Below are 12,786 nucleotides of genomic sequence, written 5' to 3' on the forward strand. Positions count from 1 at the left end.
AACAAAAGCCATCTATATGTTGCCTCCAAAAACTCATTTTAAGCCTGAAGACACTGCCAGATTTAAAGTGAGGGGGTGGAAAAGGATTTACCAGGCTAATGGACATCAGAAGAAAGCAGGAGTGGCAATCCTTATATCAGATCAATGAGATTTTAAGCCAAAGACTATAAGAGATGAGGAAGGACACTATATCACTATATCATACTCAAAGGGTCTGTCCAACAAGAAGATCTAACAATTTTAAACATCTATGCCCCCAACATGGGAGCAACCAACTATATAAACCAATTAATAACAAAATCAAAGAAACACATTAACAATAATACAATAATAGTAGGGGACTTTAACACTCCCCTCACTGAAATGGACAGATCATCCAAGCAAAAGATCAGCAAGGAAATAAAGGCCTTAAACGACACACTGGACCAGATGGACATCACAGATATATTCAGAACATTTCATCCCAAACTAACAGAATACACATTCTTCTCTAGTGCACATGGAACATTCTCCAGAATAGATCACATCCTCGGTCCTAAATCAGGACTCAACCGGTATCAAAAGATGGGGATCATTCCCTGCATATTTTCAGACCACAATGCTCTAAAGCTAGAACTCAACCACAAAAGGAAGTTTGGAAAGAACCCAAATACATGGAGACTAAACAGCATCCTTCTAAAGAATGAATGGGCCAACCGGGAAATTAAAGAAGAATTGAAAAAAATCATGGAAACAAATGATAATGAAAATACAACGGTTCAAAATCTGTGGGACACAACAAAGGCAGTCCTGAGAGGAAAATATATAGCGGTACAAGCCTTTCTCAAGAAACAAGAAAGGACTCAGGTACACAACCTAACCCTATACCTAAAGGAGCTGGAGAAAGAACAAGAAAGAAACCCTAAGCCCAGCAGGAGAAAAGAAATCATAAAGATCAGAGCAGAAATCAATGAAATAGAAACCAAAAAAACAATAGAACAAATCAACGAAACTAGGAGCTGGTACTTTGAAAGAATTAATAAAATTGATAAACCCCTGGCCAGACTTATGAAAAAGAAAAGAGAAAGGACCCAAATAAATAAAATCATGAATGAAAGAGGAGCGATCACATCTAACACCAAAGAAATACAAACTATTATAAGAACATACTATGAGCAACTCTACGCGAACAAATTTGACAATCTGGAAGAAATGGATGCATTCCTAGAAACATATAAACTACCACAACTGAACCAGGAAGAAATAGAAAGCCTGAACAGACCCATAACCAGTAAGGAGATTGAAACAGTCATTAAAAATCTCCAAACAAACAAAAGCCAGGGCCAGTTGGCTTCCCGGGGGAATTCTACCAAACATTTAAAGAAGAACTAATTCCTATTCTCCTGAAACTGTTCCAAAAAATAGAAATGGAAGGAAAACTTCCAAACTCATTTTATGAGGCCAGCATCACCTGATCCCAAAACCAGACAAGGATCCTATCAAAAAAGAGAGCTATAGACCAATATCCTTGATGAACACAGATGTGAAAATTTCACCAAAATACTAGCCAATAGGATTCAACAGTACATTAAAAGGATTATTCACCATGACCAAGTGGGATTTATTCCAGGGCTGCGGGGTTGGTTCAACATCTGCAAATCAGTCAATGTGATACAACATATCAATAAAAGAAAGAACAAGAACCATATGATACTCTCCATAGATGCTGAAAAAGCATTTGACAAAGTACAGCATCCCTTCCTGATCAAAACTCTTCAAAGTGTAGGGATAGAAGGCACATACCTCAATAACATCAAAGCCATCTATGAAAAACCCACCGCAAATATCATTCTCAATGGAGAAAAACTGAAAGCTTTTCTGCTAAGGTCAGGAACACGGCAGGGATGTCCATTATCACCACTGCTATTCAACATAGTACTATAGGTCCTAGCCTCAGCAATCAGACAACAAAAGGAATTTAAAGGCATCCAAACCGGCAAAGAAGAAGTCAAATTATCACTCTTCGCAGATGATATGATACTATATGTGGAAAACCCAAAAGACTCCACTCCAAAACTGCTAAAACTTGTACAGGAATTCAGTAAAGTGTCATGATATAAAATCAATGCACAGAAATCAGTTGCATTTCTCTACACCAACAACAAGACAGAAGAAAGAGAAATTAAGGAGTCAATCCCATTTACAATTGCACCCAAAACCATAAGATACCTAGGAATAAACCTAACCAAAGAGGCACAGAATCTATACTCAGAAAACTATAAAGTACTCATGAAAGAAATTGAGGAAGACACAAAGAAATGGAAAAATGTTCCATGCTCCTGGATTGGAAGAATAAATATTGTGAAAATTTCTATGCTACCTAAAGCAATCGACACATTTAATGCAATTCCTATCAAAGTACCATCCATCTTTTTCAAAGAAATGGGACAAATAATTCTAAAATTTATATGGAACCAGAAAATACCTCAAATAGCCAAAGGGATATTGAAAAAGAAACCAAAGTTGGTGGCATCACAATTCCGGACTTCAAGCTCTATTACAAAGCTGTCATCATCAAGACAGCATGGTACTGGCACAAAAACAGACACATAGATCAATGGAACAGAATAGAGAGCCCAGAAATAGACCCTCAACTCTATGGTCAACTAATCTTCGACAAAGCAGGAAAGAATGTCCAATGGCAAAAAGACAGCCTCTTCAATAAATGGTGCTGGGAAAATTGGACAGCCACATGCAGAAAAATGAAATTGGACCGTTTCCTTACACCAAACACGAAAATAGACTCAAAATGGATGAAGGACTTCAATGTGAGAAAGGAATCCATCAAAATCCTTGAGGAGAACACAGGCAGCAACCTCTTCGACCTCAACTGCAGCAACATCTTCCTAGGAACATCACCAAAGGCAAGGGAAGCAAGGGAAAAAATGAAATATTGGGATTTCATCAAGATCAAAAGCTTTTGCACAGCAAAGGAAACAGTTAACAAAATCAAAAGACAACTGACAGAATGGGAGAAGATATTTGCAAACGACATATCAGATAAAGGACTAGTGTCCAGATTCTATAAAGAACTTAGCAAACTCAACATCCAAAGAACAAATAATCCAATCAAGAAATGGACAGAGGACATAAACAGACATTTCTGCAAAGAAGACATCCAGATGGCCAACAGACACATGAAAAAGTGCTCCATATCACTCGGCATCAGGGAAATACAAATAAAAACCACAATGAGATATCACTTCACACCAGTCAGAATGGCTAAAATCAACAAGTCAGGAAATGACAGATGCTGGCGAGGATGCGGAGAAAGGGGAACCCTCCTACACTGTTGGTGGGAATGCAAGCTGGTGCAGCCACTCTGGAAAACAGCATGGAGGTTCCTCAAAATGTTGAAAATAGAACTGCCCAATGACCCAGCAATTGCACTACTAGGTATTTACCCTAAAGATAGAAACGTAGTGATCTAAAGGGGCACGTGCACCCGAATGTTTATAGCAGCAATGTCCACAATAGCCAAACTATGGAAAGAACCTAGATGTCCATCAACAGATGAATGGATCAAGAAGATGTGGTATATATACACAATGGAATACTATGCAGCCATCAAAAGAAATGAAATCTTGCCATTTGCGACAACATGGATGGAACTAGAGCGTATCAGGCTTAGCAAAATAAGTCAAGCGGAGAAAGACAACTGTCATATGATCTCCCTGATATGAGGAAGTGGTGATGCAACATGGGGGCTTAAGTGGGTAGAAGAATCAATGAAACAAGATGGAATTGGAAGACAAACCATAAGTGACTCTTAATCTCACAAAACAAACTGAGGGTTGCTGGGGGGAGGGGAGTTGGGAGAAGGGGGTGGGATTATGGACATTGGGGAGGGTATGTGCTTTGGTGAGTGCTGTGAAGTGTGTAAACCTGGTGATTCACAGACCCGTACACCTGGGGATAAAAATATATGTTTACAAAAAATAAAAAATTTAAAAAAAAAATATTGCTGAACTGTTTCATTTATAAAACAGCTTCATGTGTTTGACACTGTGAGTTCTTTGATTTTAAAATAAAGCAAGCCTCACAAACCTACCACAAGCTGCTCTGGGCCAAAGAGCATGCTGTCTGTACATTTGAGTCAATGACCTCTCTGCTGGTTCACTCCATCCCACATTCCAATGGCTGTAGGCCTCCCTACAGCATTTCCAATGTGAATAAGTCACTTTGGGTGGAGGGACTTGTCCCTAACAAAATAAAGAACATGACTCCTGAGGCCATTTCACTAAACCTTAGCTAAAACTGGACAAATAAGAGTTTTTCCCTCATTAGACGATGGCAAAGTTTTGTTTTCAGTTTCTGATTCTTTAAACTGTGCGTGGGAGCTCAAGCTAATGAATATCTGTGAAGGAAAGGATTTTTCAGGTTTACATGGGGAATCTAAGTCTTTTTCAGAAGTAATTAAAAATACACAAGCCTTTTACAGCACAACTTCACTGCCAGTTTGTTAAGTTGCTTCAGATCCAAGCGGGGCCTAACACTGGGTGGCTACTTGGGCTCCTAAGGATGGAGGTGAGGCCTCTGTTCAAGGTATGTCTTTGGTGTTTGCAGGGCACTGGGAGGCCTCTGTGTGGGCTCTGCAGAGCTGTGTGTGGGTATTCAGATCGGTTTCTGAGGTGTGTCTGAGAGAAGTCTGTGTGGATCTCTGTCACAGGTCTCTGTGAAGTCTCTAGGTGTTCACTGTGAGAGTTTCTGCATAAGGTCTGTGTGGGAGGGCCTTGAAGATCATCCCTGGACATGGTGTTCATGAGGGCTCTTGATTTTGGCCCATCAGAGGTCTCTGTGTAAGATCTGTGTGGGCTTTGTGTGGGTCTCTGTGGGAGGTCTCAGTGTGGGTCTCTGTATGAGTCTCTGTGGGAGGTCTTGGTGGGTCTCTGTCAGAGGTCTCTGCACAAGGTCTCTTGGCATGGGGCTTTCCCTTTCTGGCCTCCTTGTACCATCTGGCAGGAGAAGGGCAAGGGGATTTGCTCCTTCCTGTTTCTGGCTGTTCCACCAGCCTCCTGTCCACGGCACTTCTACCAACAGGAGTGTGGAGTGCACGTCCAACTTGTGAGTCTACCATGTGAGTTATGTGTGAGAGGCCCTAGAGGATGATTTTGGGCTGGGACCGGGGCACACGGGCAATGGGGGAGCCTCCTGGACTGCACCCTTATTCTGGACACGTCCTTCCAGCCGGTGGTGGGACAAGCCCCATCTTGTCCTCCTGCCCTTCTGGGCTCTGAGGTAACCATGACCAGGAGCCAGGCCAGTCCCTTGGCCTCCGAGTCCCCACCAGTCCCCTGGGAGCCATCCTTGGGCCACACGTGTACATAAAGGTCAATGACCACAAGTCTTCCCGGGGCCCGCAGTCCTACAAGCTTATCAAATTGTGCAGAACTTAACTTCTTTGCCTGAAGGCCTGGCTGTCTCTGGGAACCTGGCTTTCCATGTGGGAGCTCAAGTGGCTTCTGTACAACCCCCGCCCCACCCTCTTCACAACCCCACCCCTGGACTTGGCAGCTGGAGTGGGGTGGAAATCCTGTGGGGACAGTCCCGGGGCCTCTAACTTCTCCCCTCTGGGCTTGTAGGTGGCAGTGGGACACCAAGGGTCCTCAGTCGTCACACCAGGCATGGGCTTACCCTGACACTTGGCTTCCTTCCTGGCCTCCCACCCTAAGTACAGGGTCCCCCTGCCCACAGCCACACCCCACCCATCCCCCAGAAGGGGAAGGGGGTGCTGGTGAGAAGGCCCCTTCAGTGCCCTGGGGCTGGGCAGGCTGGTGCCTGGGGGTCTCTGTGGCACCCCACACACCCTCAGTGTTGGGAGAGAGCTCGTCCCTTGCTGCTCCGAGTGTAAGAGGGGGTGCATGGAGCTAAGATGAGATTATCTGGGGGTGAGAAGGCTCCTGGGATGGCCGTCCTCTTCTCCCCACAGGATATGTGGATGGGGGCAGGATTTCTCACCTCTGCCCTCAAGGCCAGCCTTGCGTCTCCCAACTGCAGGCCCCACTCTTATCTAGGACTCTGTCTTCCTAGAGCCTGAGTGGTATTTATGCCTCAGCAGACCCTCCCTACAACCACACAAATTTCAGGTGGAAGGAAAGCAGGAGAGGATGGTCAGAGCAAGGTCCCACTCTGGGTCTTGTTCACCTTGTCGTGGAAATGGAAGGTGTGTGAGGAAGGGGACGGGGGTGGACCCAAGGTCCCTGGCCCTCCAAGGCCCCATCCTTCTGGAAACCAAAGCAGGCCTTTGGGGGAGAGAAAACTCTGATCCCCTCTACCCAAGCAGGCACACACAAAGTCCAGCACACTCATGAGAGAGAAAACACCAAACATATATTTTCAGGAGACAAAATGTGGCATGGGGAAGTCAATTAGCACACAGAGGATGTGCTAATATGAGAAAAAATGGACTTTCTTTGCATATACTCGATTTTTTCTTGAGGGAAATCTTCCTGACCAGGAAAGATGTGTGAAGCGTTCTCTGCCTGATAGGTTGAGGCATATTTTCGAAAACTGCATGTAGGATAATGGTGAAACTCGACCTCGAGACACCTGCCACCATCGGCTGGTGCTGGGCTGGGTCTGCTGGGGGCCCCAGGTTCCTGGGGAGGCTTTTCCATTCACCATTCCTGTCCTCTGGTCAGCTGGCTCTTGCTAGGGCAGCTATGGCCCTTGGAGGTACCTTGCTGATTGGAGGCCTATTCTTCCCATCACTCTATTCTGGTCTGTAGAGGTGAAAGCCCTGTGAGGGCAAGAATGCCTATGTACTGGGGCCTGCAATTCCTTGTGCTGATACATCTCTGAGGCCCGAATTCCTTGGTGGAGTCGCAATTTTTCCACCAGGATTTGTCCCACAGCTGTCACTACCGTCTGAGTTTCGGCAGCCCTGTTGTCCATAACCGATCTGCTTCTGACTTGTACCCAGCTCGGGGCAGAAGCAGATGCAGGCTTGCCTTTTTGAAGGGGGCCTTCCAGTCCTTTGCTATTTTTATTGGGATTAAGGCACTGCAGAAAGTTCTTCATCCTTTGTCTAAAGTGGCTTTCCGGAAAAAAACATGTCCCTTTTCTGGTGTCATGAGCTGGAGGTATTTGCTCCCAAGGCTCTCTCCTGATCCTCTGACCTGGGGAGGGTGGCCTTATCTTTGCTAGCTTGGGAAGCCCTGATTGCCAACGGTTCTGCACACCTGTCTTCATTCTCTTCTGGTTTGGGTCTCTTCTGGTCCTTTCCCTCATCTGTGGTCTCATTGTTGCTCTGGCTGTCACTTGGTTCCTCAACCTTTGGTCCACAGGGCTCTTGCTGCCCCTCACTGCTTGATCCACTTGAGCTAAGGTTATGTGACACTGGGGAAGATGGTGTCTCTCCACTGGCACGTTCCATTTGGGAACAGGAGGGTGACTCTTGAGTGGTCAAGCTGTCTGCAGCAAGGACAGCATTAGTGTGAGAGTCTGGTGGGAGCACATTGGTGCCACTGTCTTCAACAAGCACACAAGTGGCAAAGTCTGGAAGGTGGAGGTCACTGGGAGAATCTTGAGGAAGCTCACTAGTGGTAGAGCCTTCAGGCTGGTTCTCCGACTCTATATTCTCTTGGAGCTCAACCTTACTAACCTTTGTTTCAAGGCTTACCTCCTCTGGATCTTGAGCAACCAACACTGTAGATGGTGAGGAGCTTTTCCTAGCACCTGGATATCCTGATATCAGATCCACATAAATGGCTGGTTTGTTGGCCAGCCCATTGGGTCTTAAGACAACTTTCCAGGCAGGGGCCTTCTTGGCCTCCATCGCCTCTGTGGCCCCTTCAGACATTGGAGTTTGGGACCTGAGCTTCATCTTCAGTGTTGCTACCATGTCTGGTGAGGCCTGACCCCCACTCTCTTTTAGCTCATTCCTGGCCATTGCTAAACTTGGACTTGGTTCCAGGTTGTCTTTCTTGGCCCCCATACCAGTCTTGCTGTGCAGGGTTCTGTTTGGGAGGCTGAGAATGGAGGCCCAAGAAGGTGAACTGCCCTCCTGTCTTGATAAAGATGTCTTTGAGGAATGATGGCCATCACCAGGTAAAGTCCTTCCCAGGGCCTGCTGGATTTGCTCATGTATGGGTGAAGGAACAGGCAGGGGACTCCCTGAAGTGGGATCAGACTTTTCAGTTATACCCTTCTCTTCTGGATGGGGCTGAGGTGGTTTCCCCAAGAACTTGTAAAATTTGGCTTTTGAGGGGGCCCCAGGTACAAAGGTGGCTGAGCATGGAAAGGGGGACTGGGGAAAATGCAAATGTTGAGCTTCAAGTTCTTTGAGATCTATGGGCTCAACAGTTTGGAGAGGTAGGCCCCACTTATGCCTCACTCGAAAACTTATGATATGTGTTTCCAGCTTCTGCTGAGTGTTAGGACAAAGGAAGGACAGCTCATGGGAGGTGTTTACGCAGAGCTCCTGATCCTTTAAGGGTGCTAGATTTCTGATCGCCATGTGGGGTTGGGACTTGGGAAAAGCATGGCTGGCCACAAACCAGGATCGACGCACAGTCACAGGGATCAGACTTTTACTGATCTGTCCTAATTTCCTGTGTAAATGAACCTTTAAAATTTTTTCTATATGTTTCTTGTCTGGGCCCCTGGCTAAGTATTTTCCTGGATCACCCTCCAAGGCCCCTATTAAGGGTCTTCCAAACTCCTTCTCAGAGTTGGTTCCCAGAACCTTCACTGGGAATCTAGCTGAGATCCTGGAGAGACCTATTGGTGTCCTCTTCAGACACTGCCATAGACCCTTACCAAAGTTCTTCTCTAGTTTGAATCTTGCTTTATACTTCCTGTGGTATCTGGACCTGGTCCTCCATGTAGCTTGGCTGTTTTTACCTTTAAACACAAAGGACCTTGAGAGCCCCTGCTCTCCCTGTGCCTGACTCATTCCCGGGGATTCATCCTGAGGCCACCTCAGTTCCAGAGACAGCTGAACCTTGTGGGGCAAGCTGCTTTGCTGTTTATCCTGCTGAGCTTCCTCTGAAGCTGTGGCTTCTGGATATAAAGATGACAAAGTCCCCTTGATAGGTAGAACCTGATCTGTGGCCCGGGAGGCCTGGTGGTCCTCTAGAAGCTGGGAGGGACTTGGCTAAAGAGTTTTGGAGATCTTTTTCTCCATAGGGGTAAAGTCTTCCCCTTCCTTGTTGCTTTGGCAACAAGGGCCACTCCAGATGTTGCATTTAGTTGGGGTGAAGGATTGTGGTCTTTTTCTGGGATGTAGCAAAAGATACCCTACTGGTCCTCCTCTGGGATGAGGAGAGAAGGTGTCTTACTGGGACAGAGGGTGCAAGGGGGACTTGGGGCTGGGCAAGGTTAGTGTTGAGGGTTGAGTTTGGATCCCACGGTGGAACAATGGTGGGGCATGGGAAAACTGTGAAGATACTTGATCCTGGTTTAGAACTGGCAAGCAATTAGAGGTCCCATTGAATAAAACAGAGGGAGACTGTAGTGGAGAAGAGTGAGTAGAAAACAAGGCAGTGGTCACCAGGGACTCACTGTGCAGAGAGGGGAGACCCCAGAAGAGCTGGCTGCGTTTCCATTGCAAGTGGTCTTCCAAGACCTTGGGAGGTGAGAACGGCTGAGGTTGGGCCAGTGGCTCTGCTTTTTTTTTCATGTTCCAGAAGGATGGCTGGGTGGTGGTGGTCTGCTCAGTACCCAGAAGCTTCCACAGAGTCCCCCAGAAGCTCACGTGGTCGTCTGGGCACCACTTTTTGAAAACTGACCCAACCTTTTCTTTCTCCTTCCCACTCTTCAGTTCTACCCTTTTGTTGATTAGTAGTTCAAGGAGCTTCTGGACATCCGGATTGACAAACGGAGGGTTATGAGTCTCTATCTGCCTGTTAGTAAGGCCACCCCAGAACGAGGCATCTGGTGGGTGGCAGGACACGTGTTCTTGCTGGCACTTGTGCTGTAATGTGCCAGCAAGAACAAGGACTTGGTACTTTTCCACCACCAGGAAAAGGAAAAAATGGGGTAGCTGGCATGGCCAAGGCCTGAGATGGCTGGAATGAGAGAGGCCCAGTTGGAATGACTTGGAAGAAAGTTCTTTCTCACTGTGTCTGGTAGGATTTTTTTAAAGTTAGTTTGCTCTTCTTGAGGTCTCACTGGCAGGGTGGAGGCCAGAGGCCGAGGGGGCCCTGTCAGTGGAGCACGAGCAGGTGATGAGGCCACGGCAGGAGGAGCGCCTTCCACAGGCTCCCTGCATGGCTGATGGGCTCCAGCTGGTGCCCCTTGGCACACTTGACCAGGGGCTGCTTGATGTAAGGACTGGTGAAAGCCCCCCTGGTCAGAAACCCTTGTCAGGTGGCTGTGGGAGACAAGAGGTGTGAGCTGTCCCTGCAGCAGCCTGGGGCCGGGAGAGGACCCCATGGCCCTCCACGCCCCACACCCACATCACAATGCTCCTGCTGTCCCATGGCTCCTCCCAGCAACCCCAAGCAGCCCCAGAGGCTGGTTCCCTGCAGCCCTGGGGGTCACACCACAGACTCGGGGAGGCCCACCCAGGGGATAAGGGGGCAGATTCATTACCTTTGCAGAAGGGAGACTAAACTGCGGAACTCTTCCAGCTCGTGCAGGCAATTTCTGCAAGCTGGAAACAGGAGACTGGGTCAAGGGGAAGGCGGGGGCCCAGGTGTCTTACAGGAGACTGGGTATAATGTCCCTTTAGGGGAAACCTTTGGGGGATTGGACTTGGAAGCCCCAAACAGCACTGTCAAAGGTCACGTGCCCACACGGTGATTACAGGGTTCATTTTGGGGATCGCTTTGTCTTTTCCAAAGTGTTTTCTCACTCATGACCTTGCTGGGGGAGGAAGGACTGCATGGCTTTACAGAGGAATCTGAGCTGAGTTGAACAGCTTGTCCACAGTGGAAGCAGGAGGTCCTGCCCCTAGTCTAGGCCCTGGGTCCCCTGCTGGGCGACACCCGTTTCCAGCCCCTCAGGGCTTTATTCTGGTGCAGAATCTGGGAAGCCTCTGGGTGGGTTGTGATCTTCCTCCCAGGAGCCCCCAACCCGCCTCCCAGGGCTCTGTTTCCTGAGGGATGGGCTCAGGCCCTGGTGTCTTGGAAGACGGTGGGGCCGGGCTTCAGAGCAGGGGGCACAGTGTAACTGGGGCACGCAGGGGTGAGTGGCGGACACTCACCTTTCAGAGTCTGGCTTCTTTGGCTTCTGTTGCTTCTCCTCCGTGGCTCTGCTTGGTACTGAGATAAGAGAACATTGGGAGGCTGGGACCCCCAGCCCAGCAGCAGGTGCTCACTGCTCATGAGTAGTGTGACTTCCTACATTTAACTAAGGGGGTGGGCGGACTGTGATTTTCTTTAGTTTTACTTATTTCCTTTTCAAAATGGATACAAATATTTCCAGTTTTCCTTCTTTGAAGAATGTACAGAAGGATATCCTATGTGAGAAGTTTGCCACTGTTCCTCTGCTCAAGAAACACACACAATACCAGACCTGGTGGCGCAACTGGACTTTTTCACATAGGACCCCACTTTCCAAGGCCAGAGCCCCACTCTAGCTGCTGCTTGGGACCTCCTGGGCTCAGTACTGCCCTCAATCAGCCCTGAAGGGGGAACATTCACCTGAAATACCTGTCCTTGGACCGTGGCTGGTGACCCAGTGCTCAGGGGCCTGACCTCCGCTAGAGAGGCAGCTTTTAGCCTCTGGTCCTTGGCCACCGGTCACTGTGTTTGGGACACTGCCCTGGACCCCTCCACCACACCTGGATTCTGGCCCGAGATCTTCAGGGAGAAATCCTCATGTCCTGGAGTCTGAGTCTGGCTTGTCCTGGATGGATGGTGGTCTGCTCTCTCCTGAGAATACCCATTCTATTCTTTCCCATTTCAGGAGTCTCTCCAGTGACTCAGAAAAGTGGAAAGAATAATAGAAAAGAAGATAGAATCACACTCTGCTGAGTCTGGGCCGAGGGTTCCTTACCTTCCTGCTCTTCCTGTGTTTCTTGCCTGGTGGTGAGGATGGATCAGGCTGGAAATAAGAAACTAAATATACAAAGAGCCCTATCCCACATACAAGGGCAAAGATGACATTAACTGCCCAGATAATGGGACTGGAGCTCAGCCAACCATTAAAAAAGAATTGCTGAGGGAAGAGATAATTTTCCATCTCTTCCCTCATCAGACATTAATGTCTGATCGCACTGCTGCCCTCAGACAACTGAGCTCTGAGACTTAGCGTCCAACCACACTGCTGTCCTCAGACAACTGAGCCCTGGGTGTGGAGGTGCAGATACAAGCCCCAGGCCCACATCACAGAGCTATTGTCTGGTCACAAAGGGCTCCTGAGGGAGGGGAAGGGAGCCCCACCCTGTGGCTCTATCCCTCCGCCCTCCCAGGCCTCCAAGTCCCTCCCCTCAGCAGACACCAATCTCTTCTCTGTATCTATGAATCTGAGTTTCTTTTTTTTCCCCAATTCTACATACAAGTGAAACTATATGGTATTTGTCTTTCTCTTATTTTATTTAACAAGGTATTCTCAAGGTTCTCCATGTTACCACGACCATCACCATTTCATTATTTTTTATGGCTGAATAGTATTGATATGTGTGATATCTTTATCCATTCACCTCAGTATACATGATTCATTTAAGACTGATGTTTTTCTTATTGACTTTCTGTGTGGATGACTTTCCCATTGATGTAAACTGTTGAAGTTCTATACTGTGGGGAACCACATGTTTAATGTTTTTGATGTCACAACCTTTTTAAAATATAAATTGTTTAA

The 12,786-nt window shown here is 47.5% G+C and overlaps 1 pseudogene; it reads right to left on the reverse strand.

Annotated features, from left to right (window-relative positions):
* Positions 1-6,407: 6,407 nt before the first annotated feature.
* LOC116573198 lies at positions 6,408-12,252 on the reverse strand (annotated as a pseudogene).
* Positions 12,253-12,786: the final 534 nt, after the last annotated feature.

The sequence above is a fragment of the Mustela erminea genome, chromosome 14 (genome assembly GCF_009829155.1).
Source record: "Mustela erminea isolate mMusErm1 chromosome 14, mMusErm1.Pri, whole genome shotgun sequence".
Lineage (NCBI taxonomy): Eukaryota > Metazoa > Chordata > Mammalia > Carnivora > Mustelidae > Mustela > Mustela erminea.